The sequence below is a fragment of the Parasteatoda tepidariorum genome, chromosome 11, assembly GCF_982258835.1.
Source record: "Parasteatoda tepidariorum strain Cologne lab strain chromosome 11, Ptep-v5.0, whole genome shotgun sequence".
Classification (NCBI taxonomy): domain Eukaryota; kingdom Metazoa; phylum Arthropoda; class Arachnida; order Araneae; family Theridiidae; genus Parasteatoda; species Parasteatoda tepidariorum.
In genome coordinates, this window is record NC_141765.1 from 49924762 (window position 1) to 49951605 (window position 26844).

Consider the following 26844-nt stretch of genomic DNA (forward strand, 5'->3'; position numbering starts at 1 on the left):
TAATTCTCTAATATAGAGTCAATATATCTAAAAACAAAGAAAGTCACTTAAAATTAAATAACTACTTTTGCTAGTAATGGTAAAAAGCAAATTTGAGAATTTTACTCATAAAAGTTCGCTTATCTCCTCTTTATGTTCAAAATTGAAATATTGCTATTTATTTATTGAGTTGCAAACTACAGAAAATTCTAAATATAGGGTAAGTCTAACTTAGATGGCCTGTTTAAATATTGCCGACATTTTAATGAAACAGATGTAATTTCACTGGAAGCAGTTTAACTTGTTTATTGATTTCAACAAAGCGTTTTCTTTCAGGACAGCAAAAACTATGTAAAATTTTAATTTTTATTTCATTTATGTTTAATATATTTTTTTTAAAATTAGTTATTTTGGTATTTTTCTGTACGTAGATTATATTTTTTTTCAATTAGCTGGTATTTTTAGGTACATATATAGTACAATCTTAGTTCCTGACTAAAAGGCAGAGGGATATAATGGCAAAATGATGCTGTAAATTTGGTAGCAATTAACTTTGGGAGATTTTAACTTAAAAACTTAACTCAACTTCTACTTTAGGAGAGATGGTCACAATAATTCGGGGAGTGATTGCCACTTTATTAATGTGTATAGACATATCAGATATCGTCGGGGCCTTAAAAAGTTAAAAAATTTTTAAAGAAAAGTTAGAATATGGGAAGTATTTTAGTAAATTTGCTGTCACCTCCACTCTTAATGTTTTCAAATAAATAAATGTAGTTATAAAATCGTTGGTTTTGTTTATGATTTTCATTTGGCTTAGTAATTTTAAGATGAAACTTAATAAAGCTTCTTTATTAAAATATTGAAACAACTTTGTAAGAAAATTTCAGGAACTTATTTTACATTCCGATACGACCGAACTTACATATTATCCGATAGAACCCTTTAACTTGCTTGAAAGAAGCCCTACAAATTATCTGAGTCTACAGACTAAGAACAGTATATTAGCTGAGAAGAAGAATGCAATACCATAACTATAAATGATGATGAAATTAGATATGTAAGTTGCATACAGTGGGTTCATGAAGCCCAGACAACTTTAAAATCAGATGCCTAAAATGTGATGAAATTTTTCAAAAGTGATGGATTAAGTCCATACATTATATTTTGTTAATTACATTCTTTTTTTTACTTATTGCCCATGCTAAAATTAATTCTTTGCAACCTATTATAAGTTTTTCATAGTAAACTGTATGGAATGTGACATTTTATTAAATTTAATTTCACTCTCAATTTAATGTATTGCATAGCCAACTCACCTCAACATTAGGGAAAGATAGTCACTTGCAAGTATGTTTTTTTAAATGTTTTTTCTGTCTTTTTTTCTCAATATTTTATTATTCTTTTGCAAAATATGTTGAATGCATGTATGAGAATTTAAAGTATACATGAACATAAACATTTCATTCGAAATAAGCATTTCTTGTATGTCTAGTCTTAGTACTTTTACTTCGACTTGTAAAAACTATGAGCAATTACTCAAGACTTACTGAATTAGTAATTTGTACACTACAGATTAAACAGCAATAACTTGGGAAATGTTTTCAACTACTGATACTGATTAAACTGCAATAAATTGGAAAATGTTTTCAACTACTGATTAAACCGCAATAAATTTAGAAATATTTTCAACTACTGATTACTGCAATAAATATGGAAACGTTTTAAAAATATTAACCTTTCCCATGCAAACTAATCTTTCATATAGAATTATTTAACTACTATAATAATAAATAAGCAGGCTTTCCAAAGTCATTTCAATTTTTAAACTGAAATGAATTTGAAACTGAAACTTCAAAAACGCTGAGAAATTCGAAACCGTAAATTTGAGCAGAGTGGCATTTGGGATTGAAAGCTTCGAAGCGTAAATCTGACACGTAAATACACGTCTAAGGAAAGACTGAAATCCAAAATGAGACGAGAAGTAGTTTTGAAAGAAATATATTGGTTGAAGAAAACCCCACAAATAAAAACTTTTAAGAAATGTATCCATACTGGTTTAAAGCAAGTTATCAAACATGAATATATAAAAAAAATCTTTAAGTGTGGAAAGTTTCACATATAAATACAAAAGAATGAAATGATTGGAATCGAAAATTGAAAATGCGCATATCTACGATACAAAATGCTCGAATATTTATTCAGCAAAATGTCAAAGAATTCCATATAAAACTAAGTTCAAGTTATATGAAATTAAGGAAAAAATTCCGGAACTTTTTATTTCCATTGGGTATCACAAAATATCTCCAAAACCGTATTAGTAAAATATTGTAGCATATTGTTTTTGTATAAAAAAGTAAGAAAATAGAAAGAAAACATGCAATGTAATTTAAAATAATAAAATAAATTAAATAGAAATTTAAAAATCAGCGCATTTAGGATACAGAATGTCTGTGTCTGTTTTTCATGGGAAGAGATAGTATATATTCAATATATAACTGTTTTAAGGTATCTAATTTTTTGTGGGAGTACATTTACGTTACGAATATTAAAAAATTTATATATGGCAATAGTTTGCAGAAATAACATCAATACTAACAAACAAGAAAGTGATATGTAAGTAATGCACAGTTATGGAATAAAACCACCCTGCGTTGAAATATTGTAAATATATTTTAAAGAGTAAATAAAATTATATTATAATAATTTTGAAAGAATTTTGGCATTAAAGTAACATTGCGCCTATCTGATAGCTAATGAGATTTTGTGCATCTGTCGTTACTATGGAAACGTCATTGTAATTGGATGCTTCTACTAAAGAACGTGAACTGTATCATGCAAATCTACTACACTCTCACAATCACTCTAAATTGTAGCATTTTTTTCTGTACAATTAGGACATAGTTTAGTTTAGCTTAGTAGAACTAGGGATTATTAAGTAAGACTTTATGAGTCTGTTTCTATGATGGAAGTGTCACTGTAATTGAAGATTGTACTGAAGAACGTAGACTGTATTGCGGAAACTTGCTACACCCTGATAATTGTTCTAAATTGTACCATTTTATATTATACATTTAGGACTTTTGTATAATTTGGTATAGTAAAGAATAGCAAGAAGGAATAGCAAAACTTTCGAAATGTGCATAAAAAAGAATAGCAAAACTTTCAAAATGTGCATAAATGTAGAGAAATTTCTAAGGGCAAAAAATTATGGCAACAAATGGGCAAACGCAAATAATGGTACTTAAAGAAACCACCTTGTGAAAGCAAGTTTTATTGCAAAAGAAAAATAGGTTTGTTAATAAATTTAAGAAAGAGTGTTTGAATTATAAACGAAAGTTATGAAGTTTAGGCACTGTAATATGATCGAACTTAGTGCCACAATCTGTTTAAATCAGTCTAAAATTTCTAATAGAGTTGTAAACGGAAATAAAATTCCGTGTGCTATATATTATAGTAACAAATCTCAAGTATGAAAAACGTTATTTGAAGGAAAACCTTATGAATGTTAGTTTTTTTTTAATAAAAAAGGGTTCATTCGCAACAGAAAGAAAGGAATTTTTATTTAAATCAAAATTTACAACCTGATAAAAAATTACTGTTTTATTTTTTAAAATTTTTTTTTATTATAGACTTCCTCTATAGATTGGGCTGCTTGAAGTTTTTTTGTTTACAAATTGGTTTTTCTCTATTTTTTGACCCAATCATAAGGAATTCAAACCACCAGTTCAAATTCTATATGTCACCGTGCAATTTTGTTTACCGTTCGGGATAGCACGATTTGTTTACCGTTCGTTTTGTCTACCTTTTTTCAAATTATTTTACGATTATTTCCTTTAATTACTGTTAGTTTTCGCAATTATTTAATGGTTTTGAATATCAGATAAATCAAACTTGTTATGACTTAATTATCATATCTATACTCTACGTGATTATTATATTCTGTTAGATATAATGTTTTGGTAAGTTAAGTTGCAAAACATTTTTATACGGATGGGCTAATATGGTTTTAAACGTTTTTATGCTTAACAAGCATTTTTATACGGGTGGGCTACTAAGGTTTTAAACGCTTTTATACTTAATCATTATTTATCTCGAAAGAGTTATTAGAATTTTCTTATTTCATATTTTAAAGCATTACACAAAAGAAAATTAATTTTTGTTTTACATTTTATACACAATTCAAGAATTAAATTCTTTCAAATTTTTTCTTCTTTAAACTGTTAAAAAAGCTTTTTTTTCATCATAAAAGCATTCATTTTATTTCTCTAAATATCTTTAAGATAAGCTTTTCTTACGAGATTTCCTCATCTGTTTCAGCAATCTTACAGTTCTATATAGTGAAAAGATATTTGTCGAGATATATTTTAATATATTTCGTCTTAGAAAACTATAATTAATTGTAACATATTAAATTGTCTTTTCTCACTCTTTCATTTTCTTACTTTTAGAAGTGTGAAACTCTCAATCAATGCTTTTAAATGAAAAACTATGCAAAAAGATAAAATTGAATAAGCTGTAAAGGATTACATAAATTTTAGAAAAAATATGTTATATTTTAGATAAAAAAAATTTCGGTATGTATATCAGTATATAACCGTTTATTTCCCAAATAAATACTTTCATTTAAACACAAACACCTGTTTTTTAAGCAGGTAATTTCTGCTATTTTAACAACAAAAAAGAACTTTGTTATTTTGAGAAAAAACTCTAATAACTAACCATGTCATTATTATGGTCGGTGTGAGCTCAGAGCAGTATTCGAACGATCAGTTGAAGCTGTGCTTCGAAACTGAGATTACTCATTGCGAGGTAAGCGCTGAGTCCCCTGAGCTACCGCAACTCTTGTGTTTTAAGAAAAATGTTGAAGTACTTAAAATTATAATGGGTGCTTCAATTCACAGAAAAAAAAACATTTATTACCCTCATAGTTTAATAAATGTATCCATCGGAGTAAGATACTTATCATAATTACAAGCTGTAATAAAAAAAATACTTAAATTATACTTTATTTCGAGTATTAAAATTTATTATTTTTAAATTTGAAGAAAAATTTCACATCAGTTCTTTGTGACGAGACAAAGGAAATTTCATTTTGCTGTTTAGTCATTAAATATGTAAATTAAACTCAATATTAATGTATAAAACTTTTTCGAAAGCTTCATTTCTTGCAAACTTTTAGCTTTTAAAAAAATAAGATGTTTCTGAAACTTTGAAAAAAGGACTTTGAAAATAATCAAACAAATGTAAAAAAAATATATACTCTGTGTTTAGTCACCTATATAATATTATCATGGTTGTAATTTTTAAAAGAAAAAAAAAATAAATTGTGTTTTTCATCTTTTATCAGATTGATAACAACAAAAATATAAACAAATGGATCTATAACGGGATATCGAACCCGCACCTGCTATTAAGCTGACCTAGGTTCAAAACTCATAGATGGCCTTTCAATGCCTATTCTGCTAAAGGTTCACACCAACTGTGGTGACAAACTAAAATATTGCTAGTCATAGACGGATGATAAAATAAAAATATCTCTTAATTTTTTTATTTTACCAATAAACAGATATTTTACCTACAAAAATGCTTATATATGTTTGATAATGGCGATACTGTAAAATCTAATGAACTGTTTTTATCCTTTCTTTTGAACTAAAAGTTAATGAACTATTAAAATATGGGGCCATAATCAAGCTGGAATTGGAATTTTTTAATTTAAATAATTTCCTCAAACTCTTAACTGATATTTGAAACAACACAATTATTGCAAATATCTAAGTCGTTATTTCAAATTGAATTCTGATTCTATTTAATTCTATGTCATTCGTTTATGTGAAACTTTATTACTACACGGAAGCAAATTTTATGCAACAGTTACGTAACCGACTTACGTAAAGTAATCTTCCCTTTCCCTGGAATTTATTTTAAATAATTTCACAAAAAAAATTTTTTTTTTTCGAAATTTTAAAATTAAATAATTTTTATAAAATTTCTAAACATTTATTGCTTCGCTGCTACACGTAGAAAAGAATTCTGCTAAAACTACCATACTGCGTGGTAATGACAGTTTTGGTAAATAAAAAAAAGCATAATTCTGGTTAAGAAAATCAAATTATATGGTATTTAAAACATTCATTTGGTAATTTTTCTTTTTATATGGCAAAGGTTTACCGGAAATTATCAACCAATAAAGGTTTACCAATTTTCCATTCTACTACAAGTTAACTTCAAAATCTAGGTTCCTAAAATTTTGATCTTTTCTCGACTACGTGCAAGTAGTCTTTTTAAAAAATTTTAATTAAGTATATTTTACATATATTTATTTTCGTAGCTAGCATTTAAATTCTTTTGGATAAATATGGAACTAAAGAATCCTCTCATTTCACAGATATGTGAGCGTTTGCTTCCTATATATATGTAATGGATGTCTCTGGAATCATTATAGAAAAAAAAACTCCTTGGCATTGTTACTCTAGAGAAAACATGAACGCAACTACTTTAAATCCGGTCGTACCAGGCTGTTAGAAAACTCAATTTCGCGCAAACATATCTCATTTGAAAAGCGAATAGCATGGAGAATGTTCTTTCTTCACCTTAAGCGTTAACAGCTGGAAACGTGATGTCATAAATTGTTCTGAAACCGCTGCGAATGCAATAAGGAAGGTGAAGCAAAATTACATAAGTGTCTTTTTTAACGTCTTGGAATGAGTGGAGGTAAAATTCTTAAAATATATTAAATACAATTCTATTCTCTTCTGTAATAAGTAAGAAACGACTACAAATAAAAGCAAGATTAGAAAGAAAAATAATATATCCATACATTATTTCAAATACAATACTAAAAGTAAATATATTTGATACTGTAATTTATACTATTTAAAATAATTTATGGAGACTGCAGGACTTAAAATTTTTATATATTATGTCTTTTATGTGCCATTTAGTAGGGGAGAGTGGGGTCAATTGTAACAGGGCACTATTGTAACAGAGCAAAAATTTCGAGTGTCGGGTTCTAGATTTGGTTCCTAGGTGGCGCACAAGGTGTATTTAATAAATCTACATGCACACCCCTGCTGGCAACTATTTTTAAGTACTTTTGAAGGAGTCACAAAAGATATTTTCACGCTTCGTAAGTACTTTTTTTGGTGTTAGAATATTATATTGTAACAATGTTTGTTGTTGTTGTTTCTTATCCTCTAATTGTCTGACGAAGTCAGACAAGATCCAGAATGTTGTTGACCCTCAAAAAGTCGATTACAAGAAGTGGAGAAGCATAAAAGTCCTCCTTGGAAAGGCCCAAGCAGTCGAAGATATGTTCGGCTGTAACAATGAAATTTTGCTTAAGCAAGTAAAAAATAATAACCGAATATGTAAGTGAGCACCTTAATTAACATTTCAAGAAAAAAGATTAGTTTTGTTAATTAACTAGCATTGTTTTTAACAAATGAAGCTGAAATAGCGTCTTGGGGACGATTGTAACAATAAGTAAAGGGACGATTGTAACAGCTGAAAATAAATAATCTTATGTTTACAAACCATTACTTATCTCCTTAAGAACCACCAATAGTTTCTTATATCATTTATATTATGTTGAATGTGCATTATTTCATTTGTCACCTTTCACAGCATAAATTAAAATTTTTAACCCCTTAAAGTTAAAAGTTTAACCCTTTTGGTCTCTGCTCATTATTACTTTTACTCCTAAAATATCATTACTATTTTGTTCAATAAAAAAATATATCACAACCATGATAATATGTATAATTAACTATGTTTTAGTTGAATTTATGAACTGTCACAATTGACCCCGTAAGTGGGGACAATTGTAACAAGTTCACGACTGTCAAAAATTGTTAATAACTAATATAATAACATTTAAAATAAGGTATTTATTTCTTTTTCCAGTAGAGGATAGTCTACTTTACTCGTCTGTCAATTAATACTAATAATATATTGGATTTTTTGTTAGTAAAAAATAGTTAAGTAAAAAATGTTACAATTGACCCCACTCTCCCCAATGTTTTCAGACTAATTTCAGATAAACCATAATATCAGTACCTTTCACCATAGCCAGCTACAAGAAAGCCGTGTTTGGACAATGATTAGAGAATAGGACACCGGTAAGGAGGCTCCTGGGTTCGATTCTCGATTCCGCTAAGATCCATTGAGTACATTCGATATACCTGCATGTGAAATCTGTTTTATTGAAAGTTCTGTGGTCGGACGCAAAGCAGTACCATGGGTACAGAATTCAGGAGAAAATTTCCTTCCCCTTTAGATCTAAGTATAAATTGAGGAATGGGCTTCACGAATGACTGGAGTAGCCATCGATGCATGTGGTTCTGACCTAAGACAAATATTCACCATTGCGGTGCTCTCTTGTCAAGCGAAAAAGCCAATGGTTTGCGAGCATGGTTTATACAGGTCAGATTAGAAACGGAATGTTGACAATGTTTAAAATTTGTGCAAAATTAATGAAATTCTTTTGTTGAACCATGCTTACACACAAATTGAAATATAGCTTCGTGCACATAGTCCCTGGCCAAATTATTTGACGCACTATAAGATTCTATGCAAAATCTTAATTATCAGGTAACATACAGCTTTATTGTTGTTTTTAAGCTGCTGAAACCGGATTACGCTTGCTTACGTTCGTGTATCAATTGACTAACAGTGCAATGCAATACGTTAAAAACGAATACTAAAAGGAAGTATTTAAAAAACCTCCTGAATAAAAACCCAATACATTTATTTCTAAATATGAATGATATGTATTAACGGAAATATGGAAATATGATTGATATGGATATGATATGGATATAAACTCGTGCAAAACATGTAATTATTAAGGAATTATAGTGCGCCTAATAATTTGGTCTAATTATTATAATATGCTAATATAATACCTGATATAATAAATATTTTATATTTATATAATACACTCTATAACAAAAAGATCGACGCACAAAGAAGGAGTTGTTCGATTAAAACGAAAATTAGTGGATAGGAAGACAATGTACAGAATAGTAAATGATTAAAATTTCAGAACAATTGAATAATTTATTGCAGAATTACAGTAACAAGTTTAATAGGGTGTTGATCGGCCTCTAGCCTGGATACAAGCTGCCACACGGCGTGGCATTGACCGATAAAGCTCCAGAGTGGTCTCTTGATGTATTTCCTGACAAATTCGATCCAATTGTCGAACGAGGTCATCAACATTCCGTGCCAGATGCAATCGCTTTCCCATCATATCTCAGACATGCTCGATGGGAGGGAGATCTGGTGATCTGGCAGGCCAAGGAAGAGTTTGACAAGCTTGCACAGACAGTTCATAATAACGCGTGCCATATGTGGTCTGGCATTGTCCTGCTGAAAAACCAGCCTAGGGCGCTGCAAAAGGAACGGTCGCAAAACAGGTGTTAGGATGTCGTCGACGTACCGCTGTGCAGTAAGTGTACCTCTAATGACGACCAAAGGGGTCCGGCTGCCAAAAGAAATGGCACCCCAGACCATAATGCCCTGTTGAGGGCCGGTGTGGCATGCAATAGTGAAGGCAGGATCCCACCTCTGCCCTGTGCGTCTCCAAACACGTCTTCGATGATCGTCAGGACACAGTTGGAAGCGGGTTTCGTCGTTAAAGACTATACGTCCCCAGTCGGCATCATTCCAGCCATATATGCTCAAAACATTTATGCATACGAAATTTCAAAGCAATCGGATGCTTGTTTCTTGGTGCGTCGATTTTTTTGTTATAGGGTCTATATAGAGTCTTTTGTTATAGAGTTTTTTTGTTATCGTCTAATTTGTCAAATCGTCGAATTTCTACTATATATCATCTAATTTAACCAATTGATACATGAACGTAAACAAGCTCAAACTGGTTTCAGTCTCGTAAAAACAATAAAGCTGTATAGTATCACCTGATTATTGAGGTTTTACATTGAATTTTATAGTGCTTCAAACAATTTGACCAGGGAATGTATGTGTGCACGTGTAATAGAAGTACGATAATATAGCTAAATTAAACACCATTAAAAGCATGTACATTAAAATATCACGGTTTAACACGCTACAAAACTTAGTTTTATAAAATCTGTTTTAATCTTGGTAATTTTATAATTTCTGTATGGTATTCTTGAAGAAGTGCTGCATTGAGAAAAAGTATGATCGAACTTGGCAGAACATGGTAAAGTTTACCATGATTGTTGTTCTGTAGGACACCGTAAAGCTCGGTAATTTTTACCGAAATACATTCGCGATGATTTTGTTAAAATTAACAATAAAATATTCTTTTACAAAATTCGTTGAAATTAAGTGAAGTTTTCCTGATACTTTGGAGCATGATCTAAATACCATTTATTCGGTTAAATTTAATTTTCAGTTATGTATTTATTACTAAATTTGTAGTACTAAAAACTGTAATTTTCAATACCAGATCTTCTGGTAAACCGTCACCATATAACGGTAAAAGTACTAAATGATTCATTTAAATAACCTAAATGTTGGTTTTATTACAATTTAGAAACATAATTACATATACATTACAATAAATTACATACAATAAATTATAAATTACAATTAGATTTTTTTACCAGAAATGTCATTACCATAGAGTACGGTAATTTCACCAGAATTCATTGACGATAGAAGATTTTTTGGACCATTTTGGATAAAACTATATTTGGTAAAAACGAGAATGCATTTGTAAGTTACCTTATCAAAAACTTCATACATCTCATATTGTTTCATATTTTAAATCCTTTTATCAGAAAAAAAACTGATAAGACATGATTTATAAAATAAATTTTCAAATTTATATTTAATTTCTTTACATTTAGTTTCTTCAGCAAATATAATTATAAAAAAGTGGATAGAGCTGATATTAAAACTGTAAAATCTTTATGCAATTCTATATACTTTATCAGAATATTATTATGTGCCATCTTATTTTTCTTTGATTTCAGAGAAAAAACAGTTTTTCTAAGTAATTAAGGAAAAGTAAATCCGGCGAAAACTTTATCGCCGATCAAATACAATATTCCTGAATCAGAGAATGTTAGTATTTCAAAAACATTCATTACACATCATCTAGCAAATATCCGAAACGTTATATATCTTTATTAGTACATTTTTATTCTTTAATGTATGTTCGAATGAAACAAGATCAAAGTAAAATAGCTGTTCTGATTTCCTTAGCAAAATATAAATGTCACTTTAAGTAAGGAAAATAGGAAATTAAGTAAATTCAAGCTGGCTTCATTATGAAGTGAAAAGCAAGATTTTCTTCTCGTAAGATTTCACTTGTAATTTAGAATGTTAATTTTGAAAGTTTCAACAAAAGGTACAGTTTTCTTAAACATAAATAATCGGAAGACAATTCATTTCAAAACAATTCATTTTAAATAACAATCGTAAAATTAGGCGGAGAAGCCCGATATTTATGGAGGCAATACAGTTTCCCTTTTATAAAATCTTAGTATATAGTTTTGTAAATTTAATACTTGATTTATGTATATTACCTTATTTAAAATATTAAACTCTCATAATGCATATGTCTTATTTGGAGCTTTTCTTTCTAATTTCTCTATATTTTTAGTGAAATCATACCAGAAGTTTGTAAGTGAATGATGTGACAACTTGGCCTGCCTAAAAAACCCACTTTGTCCCTAGCAGCTGGGTACATGTTACAAGAGAGAGGACTAGTCTGTCAATCTCATGTTCTACAGAGCGGGGGTTCGAGTCCTATCGTTGACAACACAATAACTCCTCCTTTCCCTGAACACATGAAGGGTTTGCATTATTCTGAGCTCCATAATTTGCGATCCTGCACTATTAGAATACGGTACTTTCATTTACTAATTAACATAAAGCTGCTTAACACAAAAATCTCTTACGGTATTTGAAAAAGTAAATAAACTTATTAAATCACATTCCACGGTTCATTTGAAAGAACATAACTCTACAATCTTGCTCCCGTGTCAGTTAAATTTTTTACGGTGTTGAAACCATGCCAGTTGTAAGTGGTTACAAAACAGTATAGTTTTGTAATCACGGTTTCTTAATCATACTAGCTGTAAACGTTTTCCAAGCAGTGAAGTATGTTCTTTACTGTAAACGTTTAATTGGATGGACAGATTGCTGCTGGGTATTTTAGCGTAATTTCAGAATGAAAATTTTTACAGTGTATGTATCTTCTAACTAAAGAAAGAAAATTAGATATTTTAATTTTAAGCCTTTATTATTTTAGAAAACTAATATAGATTGCAAATCATTCATTGATTTCAAATACATCCACAAGTATATATTTATTAAAATCTTTTTCATTGTAAACAATTGCTGCAATATGTATTTCGATATTTTTAGCAACAGCAGACATTTATAAGAAATGATACTGACTGGAAATTTGTTTCTTTTGTTTGTCTTTGAATGAAGAAATTGCAACCTTAAAGTTCTGTGAAAGAAAATACTCAATTTTTTTTTTTTTTTTTAAATGTAAGCTTTTTGTTTCGGTGCTTATAAATGAAACTCTTATCTTTTATGGAGGACGTAATTCTGTAATTGAAATTTTTCTACTCTCGTGTTTTTAACTTTTTAATTGCGAGTAATCTTTTAATTGCGTGTTTTCTTCATAGCATTAGTCTTACAGCTTAAATTTTTGTTTTTTAATAACACAGCCAAATTTTATAATTGGTTCGTATTTAATGCAAATAAAAAAGTAACTCCAATGGCAGGAATTTAAGAGTATTATTTTAATAGCGCTCGTAACATTAATGTTTTTTTTTTAAATTTCAATTTTTATAAAACATATGATAAAGTAAATTTCAGTACGTTTTAACTTTTTTATAGGTCTTTTTATAACGTATTTCTTTTATTTATTTATTTTTTTCGAAAATTTATTTAAATGCTATTATATTTGTTTCAGCATAGTTAAGTGTTATTTATATTTGTGTTTATTAATATTAAAAAAGGTTTGCTCATATATTTATTCGGTTAATTTATAGATATGCAAACGTAAAGTATAAAATTGCTCAATGTTTTCAGTACTACTAAATACATACATATTAAATTATTTAGTGCAAATATATTTTGACTGGACATTTTCAGTTTTCATATTTAAACTGTCAATGCTGTTTTATTAGTATAGTTTTTTTTCATTCCACATTTTTAATAAATATACACTAGGAATTAGGAAGGAAGTGGTTTCAAAAGTTTTCAAACGAATATTTCTTCTATTGGTGAGAACCCAATCAAAATGTTTAAGCAAAGAAAGGTTTTGGCACACAAATGTAATCCTTTCAAATATATTTTAGACTTCTTTAATAAATAAGTTGTTTTTAGAAAAAATAACACAACTCCTTTTGCGTGATAGTAACTTTAGTAAACTTCTTACGTGAGATAATAATTATTACTTATCAGAAACTTACAACTCAAAATGAACCCAAAATGAATATACTACATAATTCCTATTTTCATTTAAATGGAAAATCTATTCATTCAAAAGAAAATATTTTTGGAAGGTTTTTCTAATTGCAAAAGTTAAGACATAAAGATTGCAAGATTGAATATTAAAAAATGTAATCAGTCTTAAATTTTATTTTTGATTACATCGTAATTTTTTTCAAAATGTATTTTCCTATGCTTTAAAAATATTGTTATTCGAAAAACACGCTTGTTATTAAATTCACAACTTTTCCCCGCTTTGCAAAGATCAGTAGAATTTAATTGAAATTAAATTGGAATAGATAACAGCAAAATTTAAAGAAGTAAACTTTAAAAGAATATTCTAAAAAATAAAGAAAATTTTGTGGAGGAAACTTTATGAAGAATGAAAAAAATATAATAGAAAAGAAGGAAAGGGAGAAAACTGTTCTTTGTGAAAAGAAGAAATTCAAACCCATGCAGCATGAAAGGGCAAATAAACGTTAAAAATCCGTTCGTCCGTTATAAGGTTTTGGGCTTACGTTAAAATTACGTTAATTTCACGTGATGATTTTCACCATTTCTTCATTCGTTAAAACGTATACGATAAAATTACGTTAATTTCACGTGATGATTTTCACCATTTCTTCATTCGTTAAAACGCATACGTTAAAATTACGTTAATTTCACGTAATGATTTTCACCATTTCTTCATTCGTTAAAACGTATACGTTAAAATTACGTCAATTTAACGTTATCAATTTTCCCTTTAAATAATTCGTTAAAAATACGTACTTAAAATACGTTATTTTAACGTGTACATTTTATCCATTTTTTGACCGTTTTTTAAAAACGTGTTATTAACGAGAAATTAACGTTTAGTTGCATAGTTATATTTACGTAAATTGTTTGGGATTATAAACGTAAATTTAGTGGTAAAAATGTTTCAAGCAAAAAGGATGAACCTGTGAGAGCCCAAGAAAGATAATCTTTTACGTCTCACTTGAATTCGAATAAACTGAACATTGCAGATTTTCATTACAATTCATATTTAATTTTTAATACTTATAATTATTTTTGTTTTATTAAACTGGTTATAAATATTTGCTTGTTGATAATATTGAGTCGGCTCATTATCAGTAACTGACAAGGGAACTATGAGTTTTAATTCTTATATAACTAAACTATGATGAAAATTAAGAAATTTTCCAAAATACTGAATAAAGTAAAAATTTTCCACTACTTGACATGCAACGAACATAACGTAAAAACACATATTATACTTAAATTTAAATTATCTCTGTCCAGAACAAGAGTCGTGGTGTAGTGGTTACAGCGTTCGCCTCAAGGGTACGGCGTCCTAGGTTCGAGCCTACTCTAGAGTGGGATGTTAATATGCGAATACTAATAATTATTATTAATCAAAGATCTTAATTTAAAAAATTTATTTTTTGTTATTATGTAAAAATTGATTCACTATTTTTTTATATTGCAATTATCGCTCGCCATACGAGTTTTTAAAAAATAATTTATAATATACAATATTCTAATTATTATTTTCTACTTCAATCAACATGAAATAGAAACGATTATTTTTGGTTAATTTTGTTAACATTTATTTATTAATTTCTTACTTTGCAATAATCGCTTACCGTATATAAGTTTTTTTCAAAATAATTGCTAAGAAATGTGTCTACTTTTAAATTCCATGTTCTTACTGCATGAAAGAGACATTTACTTTATTTTAAAATACTGATTTAATTTTTTTTTCCGTCCAAAAACTTCATAAATTGTAAAAATAGAATTAAAGTATTTTGAAAAATTTATCAATCTTGATTCTTTAATGTATATAATATTTATTAATGAAAAAAAAAATACATATCAAATAACAGGTAAGAAGATAATTCTCATAATTAGTTTTCGTAATAAAATTTAGTGTGGGAAGTTTTAAAATATTGGTTGTTATTAAAAGACGTTTTTACACACAACAACGTTTTTACAAATTTATTAAATTTTGCTTTGAATCTTGAATTTTATAATCTGGAAATTGCTTAATTATAAAATCTTAATTGCAATAAGTAAATTATTTATGAAAATCATATATAGTAAAAAATAATATAAATTTATAAAATATAAAAAATAATATAAAATAGCATAAAATATAAATAATAATTGTAAGTTTTGTTGTAATGTCAGAAAAATAATTTTTTTTATAAGAGCAAGTAATGATAATTCTTTATTTCTTTGCAAAATATTATTTATGAGTGAGTTTTTGTGTATGTGAAATTGAAGTACTTTTAAAAATAGTTAGAGCGTTAGTTCGGTTTATTTTTCCGAGCTGTCAGTTTTAGGCTTTCTTGGATTGAATAGTCTGTTTTTTTTTTTTTTTTTTTTTTTTTTTTTTTATCATATCGGGCAATAATGTTACATAACAGGGAATTTTAGTAAAATTTACCTAGGGACACAATGCTTGGAAGGTTTTAAATAGTTAATGAAGTTAAATAAATTGTTTTTAATTATTTAGATCATATAAATAAAAAAGAAAAGGAATTAAGTAAGGAAAAGAGAAAGTTCCTCAAAAATTGAAGTTAAGACCTAAATTTTGCAATGCTAATACATAGATCCTAAGAAAAAAAAAAAAAAAACACCTTTAAGAAGAAAAAAAAGGTCCCGCAGTGGACTGATCGTTAAGACACGGTTCCCAACAGATCACCGAAGTCAAACATCACTGGCTGCGGTCAGTGTGCGGGTGCCACTTGGATCAGTCTGCGTAGGGGCCGAGGGTGTGCGGTATTGGTCCTCGTTAAACTGTGCTACCGTAAAGTGCTCGACTTCGCGCACGTCGTCGGGCTACCGAAGCGGGGGTGCCATCCCCTCCGCAGAGGATCAAAATTGTGATGGCATGTCTTCGGATCATCCTCCGGGATGTTTCCCAGACCGTCGCCAATAGCCCATTGTGCAGCTCTAGTGCGACGTAAATTAACAACAACAGCAAGAAAAAAAAGAAGAGAGAAATTAAATATTTGTTTTTTTCATATGTTGACATCAGTGCGACAAATTTTTTTCTTTGTTTTTTGACCAAGATTTTTTCATTTAGGCTTAGTTCCCGGTTAATAGGGGTTTTAAGGGCCATTCTAGTCCTTGACGGGGGCGGTGTTCGATCCTCGACACCACCGAGTACATGCGATATATGTGCTATTAAAATCTGTGGAATCGAGAGGCCTGTGGTCGATCGCATTACTGTGCCAAATGTACAGGGATCTGGAGAAAATTTCCTACCCCTTCAGATTTAAGTCTAAATGGATGATAAGCCTAATGTACAGCTCTAGTGCGACGTAACTAACTCCTACCTTCATTAATTCGTTGACACATTATCTGTTTACACTGTGTTATCTGGGAATAAAATTTCAACAAAATCTTTTTAATGTATACATACATTGCTTTTAAAATGAAGACAAATATCAGCAAGCGAAAAAACAGATTCATAAGAATTTACTTTTTTTTTTATTTTATCTAAAGCACTGAAGAGGGAAACGGAACGTTTAACGAAAATGGATCCTTCCAGCTGAAATTAAATATAAAATATTTAATATATTATATGAAAATAACTTGATCCACTAGAAATGTTAACAACTTGACACCCTTTTTTACCCTTATTGTTATAATCAAGTTTTCAAATGCATGATATTACCTCTTTTTTTTTCTTTTCTCCAAATGAAATCGTGATTTAAAAGGTGCTTTTTATTTAAATGTGTATTTTTTTATGTAATAAATATTTTATAAATTTTTTCAAACTATTATTTTTAACACGGTCATCACCAACAACTAAAAATGATACCTAAATCGTGAGACCATGCCTTTATGCATGCCAATTAATGTATGTAAAATCTTCACCTACGCAGACGAGAAAAACAAAAAATAAGCACGAAATTTGAGAAATAACATGTAATCATGATATAATAATTAAAATTAACCAGAGATAAATAAATGTACATGTTGATCCCATATTATGTTAATCGATAAAACTTTTACATTGGTGGATGTAGTTAGATTAAATCTTTTTGATTTGATGGAAGACCTAACGTAGAATGTATTCTACAATATCTTTCTTACTCTCATTTCGGATTAAATGGAAATCCTACAATTTATGGTTCATTGCTCAGCCTATATGATGCACAAAAAAATCAATGTATATTGTTAGTTTTACAGTTTTAAAATATAACATAATTAATGTCTCATTTAGTTAAATTACTATAGTACGATCCTCTAATTCCTAACGATTGGATATGAAGTTCCTGGTTAGAGGAAGCAAAAAAGTGTAAAGTTTTAAAATAAATAATCACGTATTTTAAATAATCTTGTATGTCTTACGAATCAGTGATCTTAATTTATAATATTTATCTTTTAATAATAAATTATTGTTATAATAATTTTACATTTCCAGAGCATAAAACAGCAATTTTTATGAATTCATGAAAATTATAAAAAGCATTAAAATCGAGTTTTTTTATGTACAAGCTATTCAAATAATATTATACTAGTAAAAATAAAATACTATTATATCTCTGTAATGAAAATAACATTACATAACAATATAATTCCATTTTTCTTTAAGTCATCAGGTAAAATAGTAATAATTTTTTAAAAAAAAGCTTGACAGTTTTATTTAACTTTTTTAAAAATATTATATGAAAGTTATTCTACAATGTAGCATTTTATTCCAGGTTTAATTAGAATAATAATAAGAAAAATAAGAAGAAAAATCAAAAATAGAGAAAAAATTGATTAACTATATAGATTCAAAAGTACTCTCCACATTGCTTTCAGTTATTTGAGTTTTTGTTTTACAAGTGGATTAAACGATACTAAGTTTCAACTTTTCACTCCTTTTCCGTGGGAGCAAGTTCTACACAAGGATTGCTACCCCTACACTAGCTACCCCTACATTTATTTACATTGTTGCACGCGTGTGTTTACATACGCCGAATTCAATGGTAAGTTCTTTTATTCCTTACTTTAATTATTACTATTTTAGAATGTTAATTCATTATAATGCTTCACTGTCAAAAAAAGTAAATAATTATTGTAGTTAATTCTGCTTGAAATAAACACAAATATTCTAAGCCTATCATTTGCGAAGTTTAACAAACTATGACAAAACGTAACGATTTTGGAAAAAAGCAAGAGAATTTGTTGAATCTCATTTACTGTGCTTAATGTAAAGAGACGAAATACAGACCCGTTATATACGATTGTTATGCAGTTAAGATATTTTTAATAAAATCATGAATTTTTGGAAAGTTTTCTGATGGTACCTAAGCTTAATCAAGGAATATTAATCTGAAATACTGAGTTAAACTAGTTGCGATCTTATGTAAAAAAAAAATTCTATTTTAAAGCTTTAATTATCAAAATTATTAAATTAATGCTGCATTATTTTATTCACCTGGCAAATTTTGTTGCTATAATAAATAACAATTAACAAAAAGTAACAATTATAAGCATTATTCTGAAGATAATACTTAAATGTCATTAATCATGGTTGACTTTACACACCAAAATATGAGTAGAGGGGATATTTTCCTTCTGTGATTTGCTGCGCCTACTATTGTGGATTTCAAACTTGCATCCATTTATAAAAGAAAACTTGTAGAGGTTTGCCAGGGGGTAGTGGCTACAAGATATACCCTGTTGAGTTTCTTCCCATGTTTTGTTTTCAGTGTGATGATAGCCACTGGAAGTTACCAAGACCTGTTGATTATTCTGCCACAGGTGATGATAAACTAATTTTCCGGAGTGGAAAAGAATTTTAGCTAGATTTATAATGTAAATTTCTCTGTTTCACTAATTTTAGGGGATATTTCCATATATTAACCTGTCACACTAACTACAATAGCCAAGCTACCAAATAGATATAAACTTGAAATTTTTTTTGAAAAAAACATGAATGTTTGCCAAATGGTTACGAGTTATATCTTTCGAGTTGGTCTCTTTCTGTGATTTTTTAACTTTCTTTCAGTTTCTCCGATACCAGAAGTTGCCAAGACGTGCTGATTATTCTGCCATTGTTCCTTTTATAGAGATCTCCCCTGATTTTATGAATCAAATAAAAGGGGATGTTTCCCTATTTGAACTAGATTGTGCCAACTAAAAATGTTGAAACAAGAAAAAAAATATATATTTTGTACTTTGCAAATATTTAAAAAGAAGTATGTAGAAGTTTTCCTGAGGGTTGTTTCAACTTATATTCTCTGAGTTACTCCCATTCTGAGATATTTTCTTAATTTTTCGTGGACCGCTGGAAGTTTATAAATATTTATCCATAGGTAACAACATAGAAATACTCATTAAACTTTTAATTCCCTATTAGGGTTACTTCTGTATTGTGAGCAGTTATGACAACTGCTATCGTCCAGGCACCAAATAGATTTCTAACTGCTAACTTTTTAAAAGAATATGTAAAGGTGTGCGAAAGGTAGCTACGAGTTATACTCTTCAAGTTGATCTCCGTTCGTTAATTTTTTTTAGTTCCACCTGGTTGCTGCGTGGAAGTTGCTTAGAAGATATAGTGATTATTCACCGGCAGATCATGATACGGGCATTTTTCTTACTGTTTTGCCTACTCAGTACGAGATGGCATTTTTATTAGCAAATGAGACGAGACAAGTGTTATGTGTGAAACAGTCCTATCATATTGTTATTAATTTGAGCTGTCTTATCTACTTACCTACTATTGTCTTATAAAGTATAAAAACTATTAGTTGTTGCATTTTTAAAAAAGTTGAGTAGTGGCATTTTCTTTTAACTTTACCTTTTTAAAGAACCAAGGGTTAAACACGCTTGATTGGTGTAAATTTTACAAGAGTCTATAGCAGATGGTTCTTCAACCAAAATGTCGTGGAAGTATCTTAACAAGCTATTGCAAGAGAAAATCTCACATGGACAAAATAGTTTTTTGACTATTTATTTTGCAACATGATATCTTTAAAAAGAAAAAAAAACACCCAGTTGTACATTTACTGGAAATTTTTCTTCTTATTTTTGAAACAGTTTTTGAAATTTATCAGCTAAAACAATATGGAAAATAATTGCAGTAATTTTCAATATTATATTATCTTTAGAATTATTCTTATTCAAGCTTTTATTTAAATTTACATTGCTGTTAAAAACTTTTTTAATTCTTTTATAGTCACTGTATTCTAAAAATATGCCTAGGCAGAGGTCTGTCAAGGCCAAATTTACTACCGTTTAGCAGTACCTTCACAAATTCAACTTTAGAAAAAACATTAGTTTCACAAAATACTTTTTCTTATATTTTTATTTTTGTATTCCTTAAGAAACGATAAATCCATATTTTTGTGTTGATTTTTTAATGTAGTTTTTAATTTTTCACAAATTATGTCTAAATTTTCATAAAATAGGTACCTATCAGAAAAACCTAGACAGACCCTTGCTAGGTGAAAAAGTTCAATTGAAATTTTTATTGCTAAATTTTTCTTTTAAACAATTTTTGTCTTGGTTTTTACCTAGCTTTTTACATTTCTAAAAAACTTTGTTTTTATTAACTGTATGACACAGTAATTAAGAATGTTTCTATTGTCTTTATTCTTATCTGGAAAATATGATAATTGGAAAGACTGAGATGTAAAGCTTTAAAATTTCATTTTGAGAATTAAAATAGATTTTTCTGTTTTACATTTGTATATAATCTTTTGTTTTTTTATAGCATTTTTAAGATAACACAGCATTTTAATAACATATTTCTAATAGATTATATTTTAGTTAATGTTGCTTTATGGATACTGCTTTACAAAAAATATTATTCTTAGCATGGAAGTTTTGTTGTAACAATTATGATAATTTTTTTTTCTCTTTCTATTTTACTTCATAACTTTATTAAGTATTTCTGGTTTAGTTTTTTGTTTTCCCTTTAGCCCATTCCACTAATATAGATAAGCATGGAGTAATTTCCAATAATAAATAAACTTATTTATTCGTAAAAAATATTTATTAATGAATTTTTTTTTAAAAAAATATTGCTATAAAAATATATTCTGCATTTCACCATTTTTTTTAGCTAACATTCTGCCAAACCATTACTCCTTACTTCTCTAGTTCTGAATAATAAATGTGCCCGTATAAACAAAACAAAATATGTTTGAATTATTTCTATGTTTTTAAACGTATTAACTGAATGAATTTTCTTTTTCATAGTCTATTGATGTACTTCTGAGGAAGATCTTTGAAAAGGATCTAGCTTTGAGAATGAACCTCCATCAAGTCTCATTTGAAGGTACCTGAATTAAGTATGTCTAAAGAAATAACTGTATTTGAATTGTTTCCTTTTTTCTTGTGCTTAAAAATGGGTAAAAAAATTCGTGAAATTATAAACATGATCAAATCAATTGTTAAAAATTATTTCAGATTACTTTTGCTGATATTAAAAAAAGTAATTAAACATTGTTTACATAGGCTGCCCATGCTTCAATAACAACAAATAAAAGTACTCAAAAATTTGTCTCTTAAAATGAATTATCATATATTGTAAATATATTTTCCATGTACTGTAGAATCCTAATTATTTCATGCACAATCATCAGCCTTTGCACTATTCAACTAATTTATAATAGAAGTTTCTGGTGTAAGTTTCATCGTTAGTATCAAGTAGAATGGTAAACTGTTACTGTTTTTACCACCACTATTTTTGCTGTTCCAATGTTTTATTTCACTGACACTTAAAAAAAAAATTTGTTTTATCTGAATTATCTGAATTATAAAATGAATAAACAAGATCAATTAGAAATTCTCGGGGAATTAAGATTTATGCATATTGCTCAGTATTTCAAATCTCCGTGGCAGAATCGCAGCGAAACGGCGACATTGTTGCAAAATTTTACAGATCTCTTGCAGAAAGATTTTTCTCTTGAAAAGAAGAAAATATTACTTTTCTTTTTTACAGAAATATTTGAACAGGCAATATTTGAATCATGCATTTAGATAATCAGTTTTTGACACGCTCAATTTTCACCGATAGTATCATAAATTGACGTAATGTTTTGATAGTATTTTCGGCAGTTATTGATATTGATTTTCATTTGGTTCTTAACCATCTTGATATATTTAAACAATATGGAAAACTCGAATCGAGCATTTGAGTATCTATTTTTTAAGGCTATCTATTTTTTTTTTTTTTTAAATTCTATTGAATTTTTAGAAGTTATAGATGTTGATTTCTCCTTAAATTTTAAATCAGATATTTTTTGTACGATATTATTTATTACAACCTAATTTCAAAGTGTAACACGCTTTTGAGGAGTCCAATTTACGTAATTACATCATATATTTTTTTGGGGGGGGGGGCAATTGCTACTACGGATTTCATGATATTTAATATTTTTTTATTGTGATGATTATTTACAAAATGCGAAGAAGCTAATAAAGTGTGTGTCTTCCCACCAACAAAATGTGAGAATATCACCCATAATATTAAAAAAAAATTATTTCGTGTTAAATTAAGAAAATCATTATTATTATTTTTTGTTAACACAGCATATTTGCCATTTTAAATTAGCAACATATATGTTTGTATTAAAAGTATTTTGCAATTAGATCTTAGTGCTGGAGAGTTTAGTCGCAGATAGCTCAAAAACATTCTGCCACAAGATTTCAAATTATCCTTGTTTTAATTAAAATAAGCCAATTGTATATATGTTTATATATATATATATATATATTTTGTGTACATCTGCAGTTTTCTACAATTCCGCATATTAGAAATTGAACTTTCAATATTGTTAACTTTAATCAATGATTTTATATCTATGACTATACATATGATATTTTCTATTTATATGATATATCTGTCTATGATATTATCACTTTATTTTTATAAATTTTTTTTTTTCAATAACTTCTGCACTATATTATTATGCTTACATTAAATGAAAAATTTTTTGATTTCATACTGTTTGAAAACATCTTTTATTTAAATATCTTATTTTTCCAAGTGAATGTTTTTGTGTTTATTATTTGGTGTTGAAGTATTAATGATTAAAATGCTTTAAAACACGATTCATTGTGTATATCAAGGTTGCAAAAAATGCTTACTTTTCTCTAAAAGAGTTAGACTGACTAGTTTTCATTAATTTATTATATTTTCTTGCATTTTACTGTATACATTTAGCATACTTATGTTCTAACTTTTTATTTTAACAAAAACTATTAAGTAAAATTTACGTTAAATGTCTAATATTGCAGAAAACTTGTAAGTTAAGTAGTTCATGCAATGGAAATTATCACTACTACAAACTATATGAATTACAGTTTGACAAAAAAATATATATTTGTTTTCACATCTGTAAATAAGTTTAAAAAAATTTTGATATATCTGCTCTATACTTGTTCAAAAAAAATTTTATTTTATTTTTTTGCAAGGGTGTGGAAAGTTGGTAATTTTGTTTTGCTCATATATATATATATATATGCAGCATTAAAAAAGATAATTTCTAATTAGCTCCAAGCATAAAATTATTATTTTTTGAAACAATTTTAAGTTTAAGGCTGTTCCTCCGAATTGTTTTTATAGTTCAAAATTGCTATACTGCATTACTCCAAACATTCTGTCATGTTGCTACAATTAACTAACAGCATTGTGTTCCTTTCATTTAATCACATTTTTCGAAGAAATATTTATTAAAATATTTCTCCAAAAACTGTGTTTTGTGTGTGAAGTTTTTTTTTTGAAATTTTTTTTATCCAGTCCTTTTTAAGTGGTTTAAACAAATAAAGTTTTTACTGCCCCCAAGCAACCTGATTGTAACACACTAGGGTCAAGGAACACAGAACCTATTTTTCACACCCTTCCTATTTTTCCCACCATTACTAAGAATTCCGTTGTGGAAATGAATTTCTATATCACCAAACAGCATTCTAATGTATTTTGGAGTAAAGTGTTACGTTTTAGCAGCGATTTTACAGAAATTAAAGAATTTTCAAAATAACCATTTTTTGTTTAAAAAAGCTTTAACAGAGGCAATTGTAAAATGTAATTCTTCACTTGAACTAAATAATATATAGTTTAACAAATTACTGAATTTGTTAAAATTACTCCTTTTGTATATTAAAGATACTGTTAGTGTTAAAAGGCATAGTATTTTTACTGTTTTAATAAATGAGAAATTAAAAATTACATAACTGAAACTAATCGAATTGTGTTTCTGAACTACAAAGTTCTTGCAAAATATTCTGAAGAGGAATGAAAATTGCAGCCAAGGAGCAATAAAAAATGAAAAGAATGAGAGAGGAAAATAAAATTCTGATGATAAGTAAATAAACAGAAAGTATAGGGCAGCTTTTAGGAGTACTTTACCTGACAATGGGCACATGTCGTGGCAAGTACTGCGGTTATGAGAAAAAGTAATTTCAAATAGGAGTGTTTTGTGAATAGTTTTGTCTTGATTTTAGGTCAGCGTGGGTAAACCAATTGACACCTTTATTCCTTCATTGTTCCCCTATTAGAAATGTGCTCTTACTTGTTACCAAAGCAGCCAACAGCACCAGACTAAAACTCTGGAGGAGTTCTCCTCAAAGCCACACGAAAAATAATTTTATGTTTTGTTTATAACTTACTGCTGGCTTCAATGTAAGATTTAGTTAGGATAAAAAAAAATTATGAAATATTCTAATTCAGATTTGTGCTGTATATGTATGTAATTTAGTTGTGTAATATGTGACTAAAATTTGTAAAATAGATTTTCTTATATCTAAGTATTTGGATGTACTCAATCGATATATACTTAGTAGAAATTCCATGAAAATAATAAACAGTTTTAATATTTTTTTAAAATTTTTTATTTAACTGTATTTTATCTAGTCAGTATTGCTTCGTTTTAGAAATCTACTGTTGGTTGTAATAATTTAATATTATTGTCCGGAATATTTTTTTTTCATATGCTAAAATATTTATTTGTTTTCCAGGAACATTGCAGTGAAGAGGTGATAGTAACAGCGGGATGGAAGAAGTTACGAATGTTTCAGATCTGTGGCGATGTGTTATAATTGTAAATCTATATATTGTAAATATATTGTATGATAGTTGTAAAATAAATAAAACTTAATAAATCTTATTTGATTTAATGTTTTTTTCTGTATTTAAAATTATTTAGTTAACTGCTCTTCTGGATTAAAAATTTTAGTTTTACGAACATAAGACTTAGAAAAATTGTAATTTTAGTAAGTAAACAAATCAAATGGTAAATTTGGTTAATATTTTTTTTTTTACTTCGTGTGTGTGTTAAAGTAAATTTTAGTCAAATTTTTCAAGCTAAAAATTAAAATATATGCATTTAAAAAAAAAAATAATGAACCCAAAAGCATTCTAGAAGAGTAGATAATTTCCAGCAAGCAATTTGGAAACATGGACTTCAGGACAGCAGTAGATTTCTTAATTATTAATTTAAACTAAAAAAAAAATATTTTTTTTCCATATGGGTTTGGAAAATCATGTAAGTATTGAGTAATTTTTTCTTCTACCAATTCTTTATATTACAAACTTTTAGGAATGAAAAATGTAAAAAATTCCTGAGGGACTTCATAAATAAACTATTATGCTGCTGTGAAGAGGTAGAAAGATTTGCATTCCATATTCGTTGAGTTATAATTTGAATTGTAAAAATTTACAGAAAGTGTGAGATTAAAAACAAGCTTTTTCTAGGATTCTAAAAAAAAAACATGAATATCGGCTATTTTCCGTTATTTTAGTTTTAGTTCGAAAAGAATTAAAAGTTTTTTTTTTAATAAAAAGTAAATGCTATATTTTTTAGTGTAATTAGTGCAGCGTAAGCATTAAAATACGGAATGGTTTCTTTCCTTCTTAGTTAAAAAAAAAAAACTTAAAATATGCTATTGTTAACAATTCGGTTAAAATTACGATAAATTGAAATTAATTTAGTTAAATTTTCGCGAAAAATTTATCAATTCACCTAGCTCAAAATAAGCGTTAAAAATATTGATATATAAGCGTTAATAATGCGTAAATAAAGCTCAAAATAAGCGTTAATAATACGTAAATAGTATGGATAAAATACGTTTGTATTTTGGTTAAAATAACGTAAAATGTACGTTATTTTAATAAAAATAAGCGTTAAAAACACGTAAATATTCTTGGTGAAAATAACGAATTTATAGAACCAAAAATATACGTAAATAGTTTGGTGAAAAAAACGTAAAAAATACGTTAAAAATTGGTTACGAAATTCACCTTAGTCAAAATAACGGCAAAAATCCGTCATTTTTACGTTAAAAACAGCCCAAATATAAACGCTTTTTTACCTAATTCGAGACTACCACTCGAAACGGAAATAAAACGTTTTAAATAAACGTTTTTTTGCTCTAAACCTTGTGGCATTTTAACGTTATTTTCACGTAATTAATACTTATCTC

General features: G+C 28.1%; 1 protein-coding gene and 1 long non-coding RNA gene across 5 annotated transcripts in view; one reads left to right on the forward strand and one right to left on the reverse strand.

Moving 5' to 3' along the window:
• The window catches only part of LOC107451043 (carbonic anhydrase-related protein 10), a 369106-nt gene that overhangs the window by 205311 nt on the left and 136951 nt on the right, over nucleotides 1–26844 (reverse strand). The window lies entirely within an intron of this gene.
• On the forward strand, nucleotides 21624–25529 carry LOC147801804 (uncharacterized). Its single transcript, XR_015430606.1, has 2 exons — nucleotides 21624–21710; nucleotides 25381–25529. It is a non-coding gene; the product is annotated as an uncharacterized LOC147801804 (long non-coding RNA).